General features: G+C 37.5%; 1 protein-coding gene across 5 annotated transcripts in view; it reads left to right on the top strand.

Moving 5' to 3' along the window:
• The first annotated feature begins 407 nt into the window (after positions 1–407).
• The window catches only part of ptprsa (protein tyrosine phosphatase receptor type Sa), a 249630-nt gene continuing 227908 nt past the window's right edge, over positions 408–22129 (top strand). For 4 of the 5 annotated variants that reach the window (XM_077225937.1, XM_077225936.1, XM_077225927.1 and 1 more), the window contains exon 1: positions 21314–21663. The gene's annotated coding sequence lies outside the window, so the exon portion shown is untranslated. Of the gene's footprint in view, positions 436–10501; positions 10619–21313; positions 21664–22129 lie in introns of those variants that run through there. The other variant, XM_077225921.1, reaches the window with a different exon arrangement.

Genomic DNA, 22129 nt, shown 5'->3' with positions numbered 1-22129 from the left:
ATATAAATTCTGTCACCTTTAATACATTTTATTTCCTTAAAAACAAGTCCCGCGCTTCTTCTTTCCCCTCATTGAATATTCAGAAGATATTTCACATTACAAACATAAATTGCATTGCGAACATCCAAAAATTTAGATGGAATGAAAACTATATTTGAATGGTTTTGGATTCCTTGAAAGACTATTCATGTATTTTATTTTGTATATTCTTATGGTCAGTGTCATGTGACTCCCTCTTCCCCTCATGTGATTCAGTCATGTGATCTCTGTTTCCAGCTTGTTCTCATTGGTCCATTGTCTGGTCATGTGGTTATGAGTGCTGTTTGTTCATTGGTTGACACAGTCATGTGTTCCACAGAATCATGTATTTAAGATGCGTTTCATGCCATGTCACAATTAGTTACGAGATTCCAACTTCTAAAAAAGAGCTCTAGGGTAAGTTTTCACGACAGCGATATGCTTAAAACGGAGAGGTTTTTCGCGCACGGACGCCACCATTGCCAAAACGATCCCCATTCACACGAATCCATGAAAACGACGCATGTGCATGACGTCATCGTCTTCAGAGATTCGCGTTTTTGTTGTTTTCACGGAGACCGTTTTCAAAAACGTGCACTTTAAAAACAGTTTACCCAAAACGCCGTTGTCATGTAAACGAACAGCCAAAACGCATAAAAAGTTTAGCGTATAAAGTTGAAACGGTTTCATGTAAATAGCCCCCTAATTACAGCTTGTAAACTGGGAATTTTCTGAGAGCTCATACTCCTACCACATGACTGCTGCAGATTAATTTAGGCGTTGATAGTGTCGCCATTGAACGTTACATGTTATTGACTCGAAATTACGGTAATTACAACATGGCATGAATGCAGCATTAGCTTACTTAAGTACGTATTGCTGTTTCTATGTTTTCCGAGGGTTTTCAGTGGAAAAGTCCCGTACAATAAATTGGCCAATAACGACAAACTCAGGACATATATATACAGTTGCACACTTATTAACTGTAAAGTTCATGCCTGGTGTCAGATTGACTGGCCTGTACTGTACGTGTCATTTCCTGTGAAGGTCTGGCCAGGCTTGCACAGAGGGAAACAAGAGCACTATTTTTAGAAGGAGAGGTGAATAAGCGTGTTGTGCTGTGACAGGGCAGCGTTTGTGTCGAAGAAGCTCTGGATCGACGCGCAGTTCCTAAGCAAAGACAGACGAACGGACGGTGTGGGATGATGAGGAGGAAAAAGCTGTTCTGATATAGTCCTGACAGGAAACCAATGATTCACACTTCTCAGCAAGTTCAGCTTTATTTATTTATTATTCTCCATCAAAATCATATTCTATGAAAGCCAATTTCTGCCACAAAGAAAAAAATAATGCGAAATTATGACATAAACACTCCAAATTAACATAGCACGTCATGATTATTAGTTAAAAAGTCTAAATTGTGATATTCTAAATCATAATTGAGATTAAAGTGAAAATTTACATAAAATGTAATTGACATACTAAATCATATTTATGAGATAAAAAGTCAAAATGATGACATACTAAGCCGACTTTCCATATATAACTGTCTGTCATAATTTTGACTTTTTAATGTCATAAATATGACTTAGTATGTCATTTTTTGACTTCATTGTCATAATCATGACTTTTTATCTCATAATGTGAATGAAATCAATTTCTACTTCTAAATGACTTTGTATGCCATAACTATGACTTTTTAAATTCTCAATGTATTGTCAATGAGGAAGGAAGCATGCCCCCATCGTTAGCATACAATTAGCATAGGCTACATGCCCAAACCCTATTACCTCATCTGTATTCGTCAACATTTGTCCCTTAAATAATATTTGTTACTGTGAAATAAGACTTATATAAACTTATATAACTTGTATAAACTTACATAATCTCATTAGACTTTATTTATTTATACTCGCTTAGCCACTCATACTGGCAACTCTTCATGAATAGTAGTCAACATTGATAATCAAAACACAATCATGACCGAAGCCAATTTACTTCTTTCTTTTGACGCCCTCAAAGTTCAGGTCTGAAATTAAACTCGAGTCTCCCAGCGGTGATGCGCGCGCACGTCTCGGAAATACGATCGTTTCGATATGACTTGAAGGCAGCATTTCGACTGCATAATTAATTATGCATTAATTCATATTTGTGCCGTGACAAGTCCAAGAGACAGCAAAATAAATGTTTATAAATCTCTATCTTGACCTGATACTGGCGTATTTACTGTGCAAACATTTAACCCGAGACCCGGGAGACTGAATATTCAGCCCGAACATAATAAAGCGCGTTTACAGTCAGGGGAATGGATTAGACGAGATTATTACGCCTTGAAGGTTACACGAATATAAAACAAAGAAATGGAGGAGAGACTGTGAGAAAGGCAGCGACACACACACACACACACACACACACACACACACACACACACACACACACACACACACACGAAACAGGCTTTACTCTTCCACGCAAGTTAGAGTGACCTCTCATGTCTCTGTATTTAGGCGGGAAGGAACGCGCTCTTCAAGGGTGTAACGCTGGAAATCAAAGATGGCCGACTGGAGTCATGTCGAGGTGAACGAAAGAAATCGAGTCATGATCCTAACAATTCTGCTGCAAATTTACTGCCGTTGTGCTCTTAAAATTGTATATTTATATATTAAAACATGTAAGTGTGTGCACATAAACAAAACATACATGTTAATTAATTTATATATAAAATTATATGAATTAAAATGTATTTATATATTTTTTAATACATAAACATGTAAAAAATATAATTAAGATATATATATATATATAGTAAAGTGTAGTATTTATTACATTAAATTTGTAAAATAAATATATTTTATTATATGATACTGTACGATGTGATATAGCCTACTATATGATGTAAACAATAAAGATTATATTATTGTTATATTCTAATTTATATAATATAAGTTTAGATATATAATCCTAGTTATATAATTATTTACATATATATATATATATATACACACATTTTATTGTAAATTTGAAAAACAATATATAATTAATATTATATTGTGTATTTATATTCAATGTATTCAATATACATATAGTTATAATATACATATAATATATTATATATTGTTTTTCATTTAATAAAATTAATATATATATAAAATAATACAATTAATTAAATGTAATATTTTTGCATATTTATATATATATATATATATATATATATATATATATATATATATATATATATATATTAATATAAATACAATCATTTTATTTATTTATTTATTTATATTTATTAGACATGTTAAAAACTTTGTGTGTGTGTGTGTGTGTGTGTGTGTGTGTGTGTGTGTGTGTGTGTGTGTGTGTGTGTGTGTGTGTGTGGTAGACTTTTCCTCTACGCACCTGACTTAGGTTGCACCTGAAAATATTATTACCTCTGAACGTGTGAGTTGACACAATCTAACCCAGCCTAAGAGTCTCACAAAGCGTCGAACGGCGTCTCGTCCCCTATCGAACACTATCACTCGGGAATAAGGTCTCTAGTGTTTCGCTAAATAACTTGTTGCACTAACTAGCTTACTTCCTGTGCAGGAATAATCAACAAACAGACTTCAGCAAATATCCTTCAAATGCTTTAATCACGGCCGGGAGAGACAGTACTCGAGCAGTTCTCAGAGCATCTCTCCCAAGAAGAAGCTTTAAGCTAACCGGAGGATCTCAGACAAATCCCATTGAGAATCCCACCAGTAAACAAGGATACAACCGTTTTTATAGAATAGGGAGGTTTGGCAAAATGACATGAATTTGATTGGTTCTTCATATGCAAACCTTTCTGTTACTAAAGCAAACTTTGTTTTAATGATTTCTTCATTGTAAAGTTTGTAGGTTTCTAACCTAGTCATCTGTCTAGTTTCATTTCCCATATATGTTATATTTACACTCAACAGGGGTATGGAAACATAGGGCAACAACATTCAAAAACACAGAACAGAACGTTTTAGTTCATGGTGTTTCAAAGTGTTAGTATGTTAGATAAGGTTAGATGTTAGAAACATGGTTTAATATTCAGTTTAAAATTTCCACCACAGGTTTTAAGGTAAAAAAATAAGTATTTCCTTTAAACCAGTCTTTATAAAAGCACAACACCATGCATTTTCGACTTAGATGTGAACATTTTTGTGCATAATCCTGATTATTATCATTCTGTTGCTCACCGCAAATGTTAATGACAAGCGACTTATTTAAATGCCCTTAAAAACAATTTATCATTCACATACATGCAAAACAAGAATTCCTCAAAAGCGAATTAGCATCCGATGTTAGACATTATCATTTGACTGTGCCAGGCTATGACTAAAGATTGCCCCGGAGACACGCTTTTAATGTGGGTGTGGAATAATAAAAGGCATTAAGCAGCTGTTTCAATGTCTGCTACAAACATCATAACATCAGCTGTCAAGCTTTCCACATTCAAAAAATACAGTCAAAAATAGCCTAGCAGGCTGGCTTCGTTAAGAAAAGTTTATACGCATTTATCACAACATCAATATTTTTCATAAAGATGGTGCCCCTCAGGAAATTACTGACAAACTCTAGAGGTCAACCGTCAAAAACTGAGGCTAATGATGTTTTAGCGATCAATGGCGAGACATAGCTAGCTTAATGTATTCATGCTAGCTCTATGTGCTCAGATTTCTCCAAAACTCATCTCCAAAACTGTTTTACTCTATAATTTCAATTAAGAGGAGAAGCTTTTAAAGTCAAATATTCTCCAGGTTTTCACACTGTAGCATTGCATGCCATCGGCTAATTTGCTAGCAAATTGGTAGCCGGGAAACTGGACTTTTCAGTGCACAGATGTGAATTAGCATGTGATTTTGGTGCCATTTTAATGGCAAAATCCATTTTGATTGTGAATTGGTAAATGTCCCAAAAAAATTACAATTCAACCTTTTTATGAAATTATTCCTGCTTGCTTGTGTGTGTTAACTGAAGTTAGATGAGTCACTGTTTGCAGCTAGCCTATCATTCATAAATGCTAATGACAAGCCGGTGAGTGAACATAATGTTGTTGATGCTAACTTTGCCAAAGTTATTTAGTAATTTGGCTGACAGGTCTCCGAGGCCGTGGGCATTCAGTTCTGACAGATCGACCGTGCTTCAAAAACACCTCAGTTTCTCCCTCATAACTCACACCCAGCTGAAGTTAAAGAATAGCGTTAGCACACCCGCAGCTGTAACGTTTTAATAACAGCTAATGCTCTTTCATTCATTCGTCATGATGTCGCACCTTTTCCCGAGCACAAGAAAGCCCAAATGACCCGAGGCGAGACGGAAATGTAAGCACAGCATGAGAAATGAAATAATGACCGAAAGGCAGGCTAGCTTTGGCGTTCCCGCTGGCTGACAGGTGTTTGTGGACGAGTCACACCGAGCGACACGCTAACGGGATTTTCCCCAAGAGGCCACAGATTCATATTTGCACTCGACGCTGGTCTCGTTAAGTTTATGTCTGTTTTTAATAAGTAATGATGCCTTATTGCAGCTGGGGATGATTAGGGAGGATGTAACGTGACAAGAGAAACATTATTAGTCTCATCTGTTTGGCGGACAACGTTAAAATGATAAAGGAAGGATTGGTGATTTGTCCACAGATGTTTTAGTGTTTTTTTTTTTTTTTTTTATGTTTTATATGTTCTGAAATCATTTAATGTTATATTTAATAATTCGTAGTTTGGCATATATTTTTATTGTTTAATAATAGTGATGCATTTTTTGTATTTGCAACAGTGAGTGGTTTCAATATGTGTATTGTATGTCAAGTTTAACATTTTCTGAAAGTTTTATCACAGTATAAAATGATGCTGTATATAAAATTTTGTATACTGTATATTTATATATATACTTAGTAGTTAATATATATCAACTAGTGGTGGGCAGATCGAGGCTTCGTGAAACACTGAAACGGTTGAATAGTGACCCCTAGTGGTCAGAACAGTGTAAATGCAACAAAAACCCGGGTCAAACATGCATAAAAACACATTTTACTTTCTATTGCAATTTTTTTACTGAAAGTAAAATCTTTCAAATGCAATTATCTAATCATCTAATAAGATTATCATGGGTAAACGTGTTCTTTTATCAATTGTCAGGGTTTGTTTTGTCTGTCCGAATGGTTCAGCTAAACAGGCCAATAATACTATTAAATACCTCATTTTAATTATATACTAATGTCTAATTAAAATGTCTACAAATGTATAAAACTAGAGATGTATAAATCAGAGATCAGGTAAAACCCACAGACACTGATTCATGGGTTGACAGATCATCGCTCCCATCGGTGAACCATAGAAATTTCGAAGTGTTTCGAAACAGTTATGACGTAATGAAGCCTCGTATACTGAAATCACGTGACTCTGGCAGTTTGACGATAGGCTTGTTCGACTTGAACCGGCGCTGCACAGACCGATCGGTTGATGACATCAAAGTACCGCGAGAGCGATTAGAGAGCAGACGGCTCCTTATGCTTTTGAATCGCTCTCGCGGTACTTTGATGTCATCAACCGATCGGTCTGCGCAGCGCCGGTTCAAGTCGAACAAGCCTGTTGTCTGGTTTGATACACGCTTCGAAGTCCGAACCATTGATTCGGAACAAAAGATTCGTAAAGGCATCGAAGCTTCATGAAGTTTTGAAATTGCCATCACTAAATCTACTAGATTACTATTTTCAAATAGGTAGGCCAATCCATGAATGTATAAGCTAGTGGCACCAACAACATTTATTATAATTAATAGTCAATATATATTTATTAGTGTAATATATTTTTACTAGCATAATGACTGTTTTCGAACAGGTTTCCCTAGCAACTGGACGATCAGATCGTCCCATATTTGTTGTTTTGGCTGTTTATCATCATGTGTTTTCCTCAGGCTCAGTGATCTGCAGCATAAAGCCGCTTCATAACGAACGCTAACCTGCGGTAATATTGTGTTTTCTTGACATGTAATCACTGCTGATGTCGAGCGGGAGAACTGCTTACAGACCAGGAGATTTGTGGGCCGCTACTCAGCTTCTTTAAGTTTGCTGGAGTCTCTTAAATTCCTATTGGTGTCTCGTCTGCAGTAAAATCCCTTCGGCACAGTAACAAAACAGTGATTTTTATAAGAAATCGACAGCGGCAGGATCCTGTTGCAACCTTAATTAAACATTGTGTAGCTCTATAAAGCAGCAGACAAGCTTTTATTCAAAGTCACTCGAGCATGAAAGCCAGACGGAGAGTTTTTTCTAGAAAGATATATATCAGTATACGGGTTTCTTCTTCGCCAAGGCCTTAATGTTGTTTGTTTAGGACGTGTAGGCCTACTTGCATGCAGTGCACTGACAGTCTTTGGAGGAAAGCCGTCAGCGCTGGTGAAACAACTCCTCGCTGCTTTTGCTGTCATTTCTGGAGAAAGCTGTGAACCATTATCTTAGAAATCACAGATTGAAACTATTTTTAGCGTGCTTCCCCATGCAAAACTTTCCACAATTTTACAGCGTTGGTGTTGCTCATTTTGAGTTGGTTGCTATGGTTTCTGGGTGGGCCAGGAAAAAAAATATTAGTAAAATCTGTTTTGCCATAACTCTGACTTTCTTTTCATATTATTAAGGGTCCGTGATAGGACACTTATTTTTTTTTTTTGTCCATTCATGTATTTTAATTTTTTTCTATTTTGTACATTTCTGAAATTTTAGTAGAAAGTCATCATAATAAAGAAAAGAAAAACACTGCTAATGTGTTTATTAAGGTGTTCTGTGTGTTTTTTTAGCACATATTTTGATTGTTGAGGTGTTCTGGCTAGTTTGAACCTGTTGTTATGTGGTTGCTATGGTTTTTGCGTTGGTTTCAACTCATTCCTATGTGGTTGCTAAGATGTTATATGTGTTTTTTTTAACACATTTTGTGGTTGCTAAGTTGTTCTGATTGGTTTTATCCCATTGCTAAGGTGTTATTTGTGGATTTTAGCATGCTATGTGGTTGATGCGTTGTCCTGAGTAGTTTTACCTGTTGCTAAGGTGTTCTGTTTTTTTTAACCCATTGCTATGTGGTTGCTAAGGTGTTTTGTGTGGATTATAGCATGTTATGTGGGTGATACGGTGATCCGAGTAGTTTTAACCTGTTGTTATATGGTTGCTAAGGTGTTCAAGGTGGTTTTAAGCCATTTAAAAGGTGTTCTGTTTGCCATATTATGTGGTTGCTAGGGTGTTCTGGGTGGTTTTAACTGGTTGTTATGTGTTTTCTAAGTTTGGGTGGTTTTAACATTGTGTGTTTGCTAATGATCTCTAGGTAGTTTTACCACGTTGATATGTGGTTGCTAAGGTGTTCTAAGTGGTTTAACCCATTGCTATGTGGTTGCTAAGGTGTTGTAGGTAGTTTAACTCATTGCTATGTGGTTGCTATGGTGTTCTTTGTGGTTTAACTCATTGCTAAGGTGTTCTGCGTGGTTTTTAGCACATTATGTGGTTGCTAATGTGTTCTGGGTAGTTTTAACCCATTGATATGTGGTTGCTAAGGTGTTCTAAGTGGTTTAACTCATTGCTAAGGTGTTCTGCGTGGTTTTTAGAACATTATGTGGTTGCTAATGTCTTCTGGGTTGTTTTAACATGTCACTATGTAGCTGTTAAGATTATAATAGGCACATTTGACTCAATCCCACCATTTTGCTGTTTGCCGTGTGAATTTTTTTGAGTGATATCAATGGCGATGCTAGCCTTAGCAAGCAGTGCTAATAACAGTAAACACAGTAAAGAAGCAGCATGTTTTTCCTACGTTATTTCACCATGGTTTGAGGCTCATAATCTATCACCGGATCATAACAGGCTTTCTCAACGGTCGCCCGTCTAATGGACTTATGAAAAGGCATCTTTTATTCCACGTGAAGTATAGGCCTGTGCGTTTACCATACAGGGGGGACGAAATAACCGCGTCCCAACCCTGCTGGTCTGAGACACAGGGAGGATAAAGGAGCTCATGAATTTATATAGATTCTGTTGAAGTCTGAAGGGAGTGGACAGCGCGGGAGTCTCGCAGAACGCTTATGAATTCATCCAAAGCTAGTGAGGTATAAAATGGACTCTTTGATTCCCCAAATACTGCATATATACGTCCAGCTATGCCTGCATAATTACAGAGAAGACTCTACCGGCCTGAAGTCTGTTCAGTGCGTTAAAATGCGATACGGAGAATCAATGCTATTGGAGGAGTGAGTAACTGTGTTTATATTATTGTGTGTGTGTGTGTGTGTGTGTGTGTGTGTGTGTGTGTGTGTGTGTGTGAATGATTCATCAGATTGTGTGTTGTTGAGGAGAGCTGAGCTGTTACTTTAAGTGATGCTCCTTTTTCACCTACTGGAACATAAAAGAAGTGACCCCCCCCCCCCCCCCCCCCAACTTTTTTTATTTATTTATTTTTATATTCATATTCATTTTTTCATTTCTGTATTCAGGGTTTGACATTAACACCTGCCAGATTTGGGTGCATTTCAGCAGAGGAGTGTAAAATGTTGATTTTCCGATACATATCGATACTGAAATATCTGAAACTGCTCCAAACCCGCCTCCACTCACTCACGCGTTTAATTTGTTCCGGATGAATATATGGCTTATATTTCACAGTGCAATTGCGCATAATTTTACTTATTCCTGCAGATTTCGTGCTCGTACCCACATAAAGCCGCCTCTCAGTACTAAATTGAGTTCATTTTCGCTGCTTATTGCGCTTAAACAGCCAAATGCACACAAAATAATGACAAAATACTGGTCTTGATGAGTATTCATCAGTCAGTTATGTTTTAAGGCGAAGTAAACAGTTGACAAAGAAAACGCATGTGTAACAGATTATTGGATCCGTGCGTCAGGTCTTAAAGTGACAGCAGCCTAATAAACCCGCTGCCAAATTATTATTCGATAATGTTAGAAACAGAGTGTCTATGTTCAGTAAGTGCAGATTGCCCGCCTTGTAGACAGAGGCTATTCACACTAACTAACGTCTAACGCCACTGACGTCTGGTTGGAAACACGATACATTAAGGGCCGAAAACGTATTAATTTGAAGATCAAGGTGAATTGTACTAAGTATCTTCTGTTGCTTCAGAAGGGCAGTACTAAATGAAAAAAACAAATATATATATATATATATATATATATATATATATATATATATATATATATATATATATATATATATATATGCAAACAAAATAAGAAATATTTGGACATTTTTATAAATTCAGCAATTTTTTTGTTGTCTTGTGGACTATATCTAAACATATTTCATGTAAAATATCTTATTCAGGACAATACTAAATAAAAAATAACATGCATTTTGTATGATTCCTCTTATTTTGTTAAAATTATTAACATTTTCACAGATTCTGCAAGGGGTTCACAAACTTTCAAGCAGCACTGTATATATATATATATATATATACTTTTTTTGCTTTATTATAGGAGAATGGGACAAACGACAAGAAACTACAGGCAAACAGAGGGAAACAGGATTGGCACATCATAACAAGCGCATAGCAACGCCCTGGCAACCACCCACAGAATGCAGCTCTTATTCTGGTAACTGCACTCGAGTCTCCTGACGATGAATGATTGTGAAGATATTTCAGGAAACACTTACAGTACGTCGTCATTTAGCAGATGCATTTGTCTAAAGTCACCGTACGCTGATGCTCAATAGCAGATCTCAGGGCTCAAATGGGATTTTTCAGATGTTTCAGGTCAAACGCAATCAGGATTGACCATTGGATCATCATCATCATGTCATGTAATGAATCAGATATTACGATGCATGAATGTGCTTCACCTGTTCTCCATGATACTTTGCTGAATATTAATTGGCTCCACTCTTCCTTCCTAGTCGCTCATTGATTTCCTGTTCAGCACAAATGAAGTGTAAGTGTTCACTGATGAGTGTGTTCTTCGTCAAACTGGCTCAACGCTGGAGTCTTCATCGTGTTGCCGGGTAAAGCCTTTTTATATCTTCCTTGGGATTTTTAGCGAATAAATAAATGTTATTGGTATTGGGAGGATTTTGGCTTGGTAGTGATTTTGCTAAATGTAAACGGTTTAAATGGATAAATATAGTTTGTTTGGACATTATTGACGAATTTTGGCTGTTTCTGGCAAATAAAATTAAACCGAATACCAAAAAAATATATATATATTATTTTAAAATCTTTTTCTGTTATTACTACATAATCTTTTATTTTATAATACATTTAAAATAAAACTATATATTTATTTAAGTCTTTTCGACAGATTTGTTCAAATAATTACAAAAATCTAATTTTGATTTAATTAATTTATTTATTGTTCAAAGAGTTACATTCAATTGATTTAATTTGAGAGATTGTTTAATTTTAGAGATATTCTTATTATTTATGGTAAGCCTTTTTTGCAGTTGAGGTTACGCATCCTATATATTTATTTATTTTTTTGTATTTATTGCCAATTTGTTGAAATATTTACATATAATTTTGATTTAATTTGAGATTAGGTTAAGCAATTATTACGGATTTCTTAAATAAATATTGGATATGTAACTTTTTGATTTTCACATTTTTTTATTAAATAAAATTAAAATAAATCAATAGTAAACGTTTATAAAAAATATATTATTTTAAAGATATTGTCCAAATTGGTTTTATCTTTAAATTAATTTATAGCTGTTTAATTGTAACTGGATTTAACCTTCCTTCCTTCCTTTCTTCCTTTCTTCCTTTCTTCCTTTCTTCCTTCCTTCCTTCCTTCCTTTCTTCCTTTCTTCCTTCCTTCCTTCCTTCCTTCCTTCCTTCCTTCCTTCCTTTCTTCCTTTCTTCCTTTCTTCCTTCCTTCCTTCCTTCCTTCCTTCCTTCCTTCCTTTCTTCCTTCCTTCCTTCCTTCCTTCCTTCCTTTCTTCCTTCCTTCCTTCCTTTCTTCCTTCCTTCATTCCTTCCTTTCTTCCTTCCTTCATTCCTTCCTTCCTTCCTTTCTTTCTTTCTTTCTTCCTTCCTTCCTTCCTTTCTTCCTTCCTTTCTTCCTTTCTTCCTTCCTTCCTTCCTTCCTTCATTCCTTCCTTTCTTCCTTCCTTCATTCCTTCCTTCCTTCCTTTCTTTCTTCCTTCCTTCCTTCCTTCCTTTCTTCCTTCCTTCATTCCTTCCTTTCTTCCTTTCTTCCTTCCTTCCTTCCTTCCTTCCTTTCTTCCTTCCTTCATTCCTTCCTTCCTTCCTTTCTTTCTTTCTTTCTTCCTTCCTTCCTTCCTTTCTTCCTTCCTTTCTTCCTTTCTTCCTTCCTTCCTTCCTTCCTTCATTCCTTCCTTTCTTCCTTCCTTCATTCCTTCCTTCCTTCCTTTCTTTCTTCCTTCCTTCCTTCCTTCCTTCCTTCCTTTCTTCTTTCCTTCCTTTCTTCCTTCCTTCATTCCTTCCTTTCTTTCTTTCTTCCTTCCTTCCTTCCTTCCTTCCTTCCTTTCTTCCTTCCTTTCTTCCTTTCTTCCTTCCTTCCTTCCTTCATTCCTTCCCTTCTTCCCTTCTGGCCTTCTTTCTTCCTTCCTTCCTTCATTCCTTCCCTTCTGGCCTTCTTTCTTCCTTCATTCCTTCCTTCATTCCTTCCTTCCTTCCTTTCTTTCTTCCTTCCTTTCTTCCTTCCTTTCTTCCTTCCTTCCTTTCTTCCTTCCTTCCTTTCTTCCTTTCTTCCTTCCTTCCTTCCTTCCTTCATTCCTTCCTTCCTTTCTTTCTTCCTTCCTTTCTTCCTTTCTTCCTTCCTTCCTTCCTTCCTTCATTCCTTCCTTTCTTCCTTCCTTCATTCCTTCCTTCCTTCCTTTCTTTCTTCCTTCCTTCCTTCCTTCCTTCCTTCCTTTCTTCTTTCCTTCCTTTCTTCCTTCCTTCATTCCTTCCTTTCTTTCTTTCTTCCTTCCTTCCTTCCTTCCTTCCTTCCTTTCTTCCTTCCTTTCTTCCTTTCTTCCTTCCTTCCTTCCTTCATTCCTTCCCTTCTTCCCTTCTGGCCTTCTTTCTTCCTTCCTTCCTTCATTCCTTCCCTTCTGGCCTTCTTTCTTCCTTCATTCCTTCCTTCATTCCTTCCTTCCTTCCTTTCTTTCTTCCTTCCTTTCTTCCTTCCTTTCTTCCTTCCTTCCTTTCTTCCTTCCTTCCTTTCTTCCTTTCTTCCTTCCTTCCTTCCTTCCTTCATTCCTTCCTTCCTTTCTTTCTTCCTTCCTTTCTTCCTTCCTTCCTTCATTCCTTCCTTCCTTCCTTCCTTCCTTCCTTTCTTCCTTTCTTCCTTCCTTCCTTCCTTCCTTCATTCCTTCCTTTCTTCCTTCCTTCATTCCTTCCTTCCTTCCTTTCTTTCTTCCTTCCTTCCTTCCTTCCTTCCTTCCTTTCTTCTTTCCTTCCTTTCTTCCTTCCTTCATTCCTTCCTTTCTTTCTTTCTTCCTTCCTTCCTTCCTTCCTTCCTTCCTTTCTTCCTTCCTTTCTTCCTTTCTTCCTTCCTTCCTTCCTTCATTCCTTCCCTTCTTCCCTTCTGGCCTTCTTTCTTCCTTCCTTCCTTCATTCCTTCCCTTCTGGCCTTCTTTCTTCCTTCATTCCTTCCTTCATTCCTTCCTTCCTTCCTTTCTTTCTTCCTTCCTTTCTTCCTTCCTTTCTTCCTTCCTTCCTTTCTTCCTTCCTTCCTTTCTTCCTTTCTTCCTTCCTTCCTTCCTTCCTTCATTCCTTCCTTCCTTCCTTTCTTCCTTCCTTTCTTCCTTCCTTCCTTCCTTCCTTCCTTCATTCCTTCCCTTCTTCCCTTCTGGCCTTCTTTCTTCCTTCCTTCCTTCCTTCCTTCATTCCTTCCCTTCTTCCCTTCTGGCCTTCTTTCTTCCTTCCTTCCTTCATTCCTTCCCTTCTGGCCTTCTTTCTTCCTTCCTTCCTTCATTCCTTCCCTTCTTCCCTTCTTTCTTCCTTCCTTCCTTCATTCCTTCATTCCTTCCCTTCTGCCCTTCTTTCTTCCTTCATTCCTTCATTCCTTCCCTTCTTTCTTCCTTCCTTCCTTCATTCCTTCATTCCTTCCCTTCTTTCTTCCTTCCTTCCTTCATTCCTTCATTCCTTCCCTTCTTCCCTTCTTTCTTCCTTCCCTTCTTTCTTCCTTCCCTTCTTTCTTCCTTCCTTCTTTCATTCCTTCATTCCTTCCCTTCTTCCCTTCTTTCTTCCTTCCCTTCTTCCTTCCTTCCTTCTTTCATTCCTTCATTCCTTCCCTTCTGGCCTTCTTTCTTCCTTCCTTCCTTCATTCCTTCCCTTCTTCCCTTCTTTCTTCCTTCCTTCCTTCATTCCTTCATTCCTTCCCTTCTGCCCTTCTTTCTTCCTTCATTCCTTCATTCCTTCCCTTCTTTCTTCCTTCCTTCCTTCATTCCTTCCCTTCTTCCCTTCTTTCTTCCTTCCCTTCTTTCTTCCTTCCTTCCTTCCTTCATTCATTCCCTTCTTTCTTCCTTTCTTCCTTCCTTCCTTCCTTCCTTCCCTTCTTTCTTCCTTCCTTTCTTCCTTCCTTCATTCCTTCCCTTCTTCCCTTCTTTCTTCCTTTCTTCCTTCCTTCCTTCCTTCCCTTCTTTCTTCCTTCCTTTCTTCCTTCCTTCCTTTCTTCCTTCCTTCCTTCCTTCCTTTCCTCCTTCCTTCATTTCTTTCTTCCTTCCTTCCTTTCTTCCTTCCTTTCTTCCTTCCTTCCTTCCTTTCTTTCTTTCTTTCTTTCTTTCTTTCTTTCTTCCTTCCTTCCTTTCTTCCTTCCTTTCTTCCTTCCTTTCTTCCTTCCTTACTATCTTCCTTTCTTTCTTTCTTCCTTCCTTTCTTCTTTCCTTTCTTCCTTTCTTTCTTCCTTCCTTTCTTTCTTTCTTTTTTTCTTTTTTTCTTTCTTTCCCTATTTACTTACTTTTACTATGGTGAGCTGTTTATTTTCCAATCATTTACTGTACCAAGTTTTAATATTTTTAATCACAAACTCTAATTATTTGTTGAATGTAGCTTCACTGAAAAGCGTGACTGAATGGCACATCCCCCAGAGAGCTGCACTAATGCTCTGGATGTGTGTGTCTGGTCGGGGAGCTGTGTATTGAGACGCCGGTGGTCTGCAGTAACAGCTGGGTGTTTCTCGTCCGTCATTAGGATTCAGCGACGGCCTCCTCTGACACTTTCAATTGGAGCCAACATGGCAGTGTAGTAAATCAGGCCTGGTAGTTCAGCACAGAAACACAGACGGAAACCAAGATACAGCTTGTCTGGTTATGTGTGACCGACGTAAGTTTGCTGGCTTCCTGATCTTGTTATAAAATTACGGTACTGATTGCACTCAGAACAACATGATGATTTGTCATGTACATACAAACATACACTGCTGTTCAAACGTTTGTGATCGGTGGGATTTTTTATGTTTTTAAAAGAAGTCTCCGGCTCACCAAAGCTGCATTTATTTGATTAAAAATACAACAAAAACAAAACAAAGCTCATTTTCAGCATCATTACTCCAGTCTTCAGTGTCACATGATCATTCAGAAATCATTCTGATGAGTTGGTGCCTAAGAAACATTTTTTATTATCAATGTTGAAAACAGTTTATTTTTCAGGAAAGTTCAGAAGAAAAGCTTTTATTTAAAATTAAATCTTTTGTTAACATTGTACGTCTTTACTGTAACTTTTGATCAATTTAATTAAACCTTGATGAATAAATAATGATTTTTTTAAATTTCCTCTCAAAAATAATATATGAATTCTTACTGACCCCAAACTTTGAACAGTCGTGTTTACAAAAGCTTTCTATTTCAGATAAATGTTGTTCTTTTGAACTTTCTATTCATCAAATCATCATATACTGATTTCTGAAGGATCATGTGACACTGAAGACTGGAGTACTGATGCTGAAAATTCAGCTTTAAACACAGGAATAAATTACACTTTACTATATATTCACATAGCTGTTTTAAATTGTAATAACATTTCACAATACTATTGTTTTTTATATTTTTAATCAAATAAATGCAGCCTTGGTGAGCAGAAAAGACTTCTTTTAAAAAAATTAAAAATCTTACAGATCCAAAACTTTTGACCAGTGGTGTATGTTTGCTGGCTTCCTGATCTTGTTATAAAACTAAGTACTGATTTCACTCAGAACAACATGTATGTAACTACATACATGAACACATGTGACATGACACAAGCTATACTTACCATCACCGTCATCGTGCCTGAATTAACAATTAACCAACTGTTGTTTCATAGCAACCGAAACACTCATTAAGAAGTTCATCATTGGCTGCTATATTCAGCACACTACCCTTGGGGTGGGCGTACATCTCTTATAAAAAAGATATATGAAAAGATGAAGTGGAAACTAATGTTGAAAGACGTGTCAAGACTTCACATAACAGCCGGTCCCTGGAGAGTCTCTCGCGGAGGTGACAGGTGGATTTTTTTTGTGTGTTTCGGAGCATCTATTTTTTTCATTCGGCCCAATTAGATCAAGACAGCATAGTTTTAAAAACCTGCATTGGCAAAAATACGAAGAATGCAGATAAGAAATACAAGTTTTTTTGCTTCTTGCGAGTGCTGAACTTTGGGATTCAGGAACGTCCCAAAAGTTTAGCAGCGGTGTGTTTCCCTAAACCATCGTTAACTATGTTCGCAATTTACTTTGTTATCATCAGTTCAACGAGTCGCTGTTTCCCGAAACGAACATTCGCAAACAGCATCGCGGAGTTGCGTGTTTGTAAAGACAGATCTCCTGTGGTTAGAAGCAGTTTCTTGTTTGCATGGCATTTTGATTCAATAAATCTTGAGCCAGATAAGCAAGCTGACATTCAGTGCAATCTATATCTTTTATTAAGAATCCATACAAATGTCTTTTACGTCTTTTAGTTTGTCAAGAGATTTGAAGCGTCGTTTTTAAGAGCGCGCGTGTGAACTTGCTCTAGTAGGCTACGCAAGAACGAGCCTATGATTCAATATGGAAATAAAGTAAATTAACTGAGACAAATACTCCTCAGATGCATGTCCGTAATTTATAGCAAAACATCTAGCGTTAATTCGATCTCAAACAGATTTACTAAAAGTAGTTATTACTCCAACACCTGCGTCTGACATCATTAACCAACGTGGTTGAACGACCAATTTGCACAATATGTTGGTGACTTGCTGGGGTGCGTTTCCCAAAGCCAACTATGGTCGCAAGTTCCGTCGTTACCAATATAGTTCAATGGAAATTGCGATCATAGTTGGCCAACGATGCTTTTGGGAAACGCACCCCTGGTTGATTTCTTCAATGATGCATCGAACTATGGTAGTGAACCAGCGAGTTATGCCGTTGTACGGGAATCGCAACCTTTGCGTGATTTTTAGCATGTTGCTAAGCAGATGCTAAGGTGTTGATGGCCTGAGTGTAAAGAGTAGGGGTGGAACGGTACACAGAAGTCACGGTTCGGTTCATACCTCGGTTCAGACATCACGGTTCGGTACGAGTTCAGTACAATGGAGGGAAAAGCAAAACAAAATTGCAGAAGGCAATTATTTTTATTTTATTATTTTTTACACCCAGTTCTTGCGTCTAAATTAGTTGCTTACATTAACAAAATGAGCCAACAATAGCAGACATAAGCCCTTTAAATCAAAATAAATGGCCATGTTTTATAAAAAGGTTCACAAAACTAAATAAAAATGTTTAGAAAATATGTAAGATAACGTTAATTTAGTTGTAGGTTACGTTCTCATATCCATTTTTATTCTAATGTCACAATGAATAATCTAGTTTACTGTTTTACACGATTCTTTAGTAGTGTGGTTTGGGTGTCCTAAAGTGTTAGTAGAGTAGTAAAGTACTAAAATAAACATTCACGAGTGTACCTTACTTCTCACCGCTGATTCCTGATGGTTTAGAGGACAATTACACCGAGTCGCACACTGTTGTTTCAAAGAATAGTACACCTGCGAGCGCGAAGTATAAATGCCTCGTCCATTTGGGAAGGCGCGCGCGCGGTCAGCGGAGGATTGCGCTGCGGAGGCAGGCTAAAGTAAACAAACCTAGCAGGGCAACAGATTAGGTGTCCCTAAAGGACCCGCGTATCTAACAGTAGCTACGCATTACATTAATTAATTTGCACGCGAGTTTTGTTTATTTTTATACCGTGTATTCTCCGTGTTAATTCATGCACCGAACCGTGACGTCCGTACCGATTCGGTTCAATACGAATACATGTACCGTTCCACCCCTAGTAAAGAGTCTCTGGTATAGATAAAGATAATCAGTGGTATTCTGGTCTGTAGGTATGGTCTCGAATTTCTCATTCAATACACGATGTTAGTCGTTTTCGCCTGTTTTGTCGTCCGCCAGTGAAGAATTGTGTAAGTTTGCTGTTTGTTGCAACAAGTCATGCTCTGAAATTTAATCCATTGAGTTTTTTCCCGCATGTCTAACCCAAGTTAACATTACCAAACATGGTAACCAGTGCGAACTCAACACTCATTTTAGGTGCTTTTAGCTGCCATTATCAAATGTCCCCAATAACAAGTTTAATACTTAGAGTTGTTTTTGAGTTGTTGTTTTTTTTTTTTCATATGTCCCCAAGTTAGCATTAGCAAATACGTTAAAACAACGGGTATTTTAAACTCCAATTAGGCGTTTTAAAAAATGTCATGTTTAGTGCAACAATTTATGCTCCAAAATTGAATACTTTAGAGTTACGGGTTTGTTTCAGTTTCTTATTGTAAGTTAGCAGCATTAGCAAAAATGCCAATAACATACAATAAGTACCTAAAAGTCACTTAAAATATTACATTTAGAGCATGACTTGCTGCACCAAACATGTCGTAATTCGAGTTCTGGGATTGTTCCTGTTTCTAATCGCAGGTTAGCGTTAGCAAATATGTTAATAACGCACAATGGGTACTTAAAACTTACATTTAGCACTTAATGCACGACATATTTTTTGCGACAAGTTATGCTCAAAATTCAATACTTAGGGTTTTAGGCGTACGAGTTTTGGTCTAGGGTTTTGTTTCAGTTTCTAATTGTGAGCTAGCATTAGCAAATACGCTAATAGCATATAATATGTAGCAAGCAAGCTTACGAAATGTGTTTTATCTTTCGTCTGTGCTGCTTTAGAGTACATGGAGCTGATTTTTTATGGTGGACAAGGTATTTATAGTTTTAGTGTGTCTGTGGGAATGGTGTCTTTTTTTTTTTTTGCCGCTGTGCATAAGATTGCAAGCCATCCGCCGACAGAAGGAAGTGCCTCCGTTTTCTGTCAGAGTTTAGCACCCTCGCCTACTCGTGCCATCCGTTAGACAGTTGCCATAGATATCCCAGAATGCCATGCGCTCAGCAATGCACAGAAGCTACAGAAAGCTCATTCTGTCCATCCTGTAAAGCTGCTATGTTAGCGATCGCTGATGTTAGCTAACGAACTGACAGTAACTGTTTGATTTAACGCTGGTTTTTTAACTTATCGTTAAATCAGAGTGACGACCCTGCAGACCGAAGCCACTTTGTGACAGATCAGTACAAAGAAAGGACGAGAGATCTAGTTGTAAGAAGAAGAAAGAGAAGCCTTCAGGGTATCCCTTTCAAAAGTGTAAATGAATCATGAAATCGGCCTGAAACGGAAGAGCGTGTTGTGTAACAGTTGGCAAAATGGCAGGAGAAGGTTTTGTGTGTGTGTGTGTGTGCGCGAGTGCTGTGGAGGATTGGAGCGCAGGAAGATGTTTCTGGTTGCCAAGGCGTTCTGGTGCCGACTGGCCTCCGCTCAGGCTAAGTTTGGCTCTCACGCCAAGCGTGGCAACCCACACGCGTGACATAGGTACGTATCGAACAGCGGAGGCTAAGAATATGCCTTTATGAAGTCGAGAAGTTACGGTGAAAACTTTGGTGACACATCTGATCACGTCTCTACCAGCTCCAGCTCTTTACACACCTGTAAATCTGTAGTTTTCTCACTTTTAATAAAACTTGGCTGTGTGTGTGTTTTTTAACCATTCTTTGCCCAGACAGCAACATAATGTCGGCCCAGATCCGGGTCACATCTGGTACATGTGGAATCAAGGCGTACCGGATTTGGGCCAGATCTGGGCCGACACTCTGAAAGAACTAGAGAAAACACAGTCTTTTAACAAAAACTTCAACACCCATAATGCACTCTGATTTCGATTTTAGCGCGTTTGAATTTTGGTGAGTCATATGCTGTGTTCACGCCATGTCGCAATTAGCGTAATTACGAGATGACGACAACACGTGATGATGTGTGTTTCTGTGGCAACAAGGAAAACGGAAAAGTTGTAATTGCTAGTTGTACAAGGACTTGAACACATTTTACAAGTTGGAATTACGTGAACGCACCTATATTTTACCCTTAAATTATAAACATACACTTTTTTACAGTTTTTTATATAAAATTACAGTTATATTACATGTGCTTAAATATGATAATTTTTTACAATAATTTTTTACTGTAGCATTTTTACTTTATAATTCTGTTTATTCATAGTGAAGTTATTACTTATTACTTTAATCAAAAAATCTAATTCTCATTACTTTAATTTGGAAAATATGTAATTATTATTAAAATGTGTTACATTTATAAATTAGTATTTTTTTTAAATCATATAGTATACATCATCATAGACATACATATTTTATACAAAAATGAAATGCAATGTGCTGTTAAATCTATAAATTCTTTTTACAATATTTTAACCAGTTAATAGTTTTACTGTAGCATTTTTACATTGTTTCTGTTTTTTAGAGTTAAGTTCTTAAGTTAAGTTCTTGTCAAATCGATTAATCGCATCTTACATACAAGTTTATATATATATCCACACACACACACACATTGTATATTTACAAACTTTTTGACAACACAATTTTTGTGCAAATTCTTATTAAAATTATTAAAATTAATTAATTATATAAGATTATAAGATTATAAAAGATATTTATATTCATATTATTTCAATCGTAAAGAATACATCATGTTGTATTAACTCTATAACCATTTATGTTTATGCTTTAATATATTATATATATATATATTAAATATATATATATATATATATATATATATATATAATAGTTATGCCCATAAAGATATTTGTTATGTATTACAGTAATACATATTTAATAAGAGTTATAATTGAGGGGAAAAAATCATGTAATTGTCATGAGAATTTGAGGTGAAATGGACGTTTCTTTACGCGATTCATCCCTTCAGTACAGTGTAAAGGGGCGTGGCTGGAGTCCGCGCGTTACTGAAAGGGGCGGAGTCAAAACAAGCGTCTTGTAATGGAGGGGCGGAGTCAGAGATTGATAGAGCGCAGGAGAGAGAGGGAGAGAACGGGGGGTGGGCGTGTCCATGACGTCACCCTCCAGCTCTCCTCTGCGCGCACAGCTGTGGTTTCTCCGGAGCGGAGCTTGAAATCAGACGCGCCGAGCGAGACGCAGCGCTATCCGGGGGATTTAAAGCGTTATTCGCCACCGTCAACACCCGGAGCTCTCTCTATCTCCTTGGATCTGCCCTCTCCTTGGATTATTATCATTATTTATTCCTTGGCGCGATGTTCATGAAGATGTAAGGGGGTATTGCGCGTGCAGAATCAGGGAGAACGCAGGAACGCGCTCGTTAAAACAAGGTAAGAGCAGTTGAAATGTGACAGCAGACACTTTATGTGAATGTCAGAAATGATTGGAAATGAAACGCCCGTTTTTATCCACTTCATGTGAAGTGTGGGGATATTTTGAAGCGCGTGGAGAAGGTGGTGCCCGGTGCGCAGTTTGCGCTCCAGACGCGTTTTGCGCATTAAGAATAAAGTCAGTTTTGATGCGTTTTAAGACTTTACAGCGCGTTTCTCTGGTTTTATTTGCCAGCTCAAGTCCGCGGGACAGTCATCCTCCCCTCCAGAACCCAAAGCATCGCTTGTGGAAACTGAGAATTGATGCCATCGTGCGCGTGCCAGCCTCGTATATCTGATATCAAGTACAGAAACGTGTTGAGTACAGCATATTTCAAATGAAAGTAGCGCTGTGCGTTTATCATCTGATTTGTACATGCAGACTGACGCGATCTTTCGGGAGATTCAGTTCAGCAATGCCCACCTG

The sequence above is a fragment of the Siphateles boraxobius genome, unplaced genomic scaffold, assembly GCF_051911475.1.
Source record: "Siphateles boraxobius isolate OS27281-9 unplaced genomic scaffold, OSU_SipBor_1 13, whole genome shotgun sequence".
In the NCBI taxonomy this organism is placed as follows: domain Eukaryota; kingdom Metazoa; phylum Chordata; class Actinopteri; order Cypriniformes; family Leuciscidae; genus Siphateles; species Siphateles boraxobius.
The sequence above is the reverse complement of the archived record's forward strand: the minus strand, read 5'-3'. Positions and strand labels throughout refer to the sequence as shown.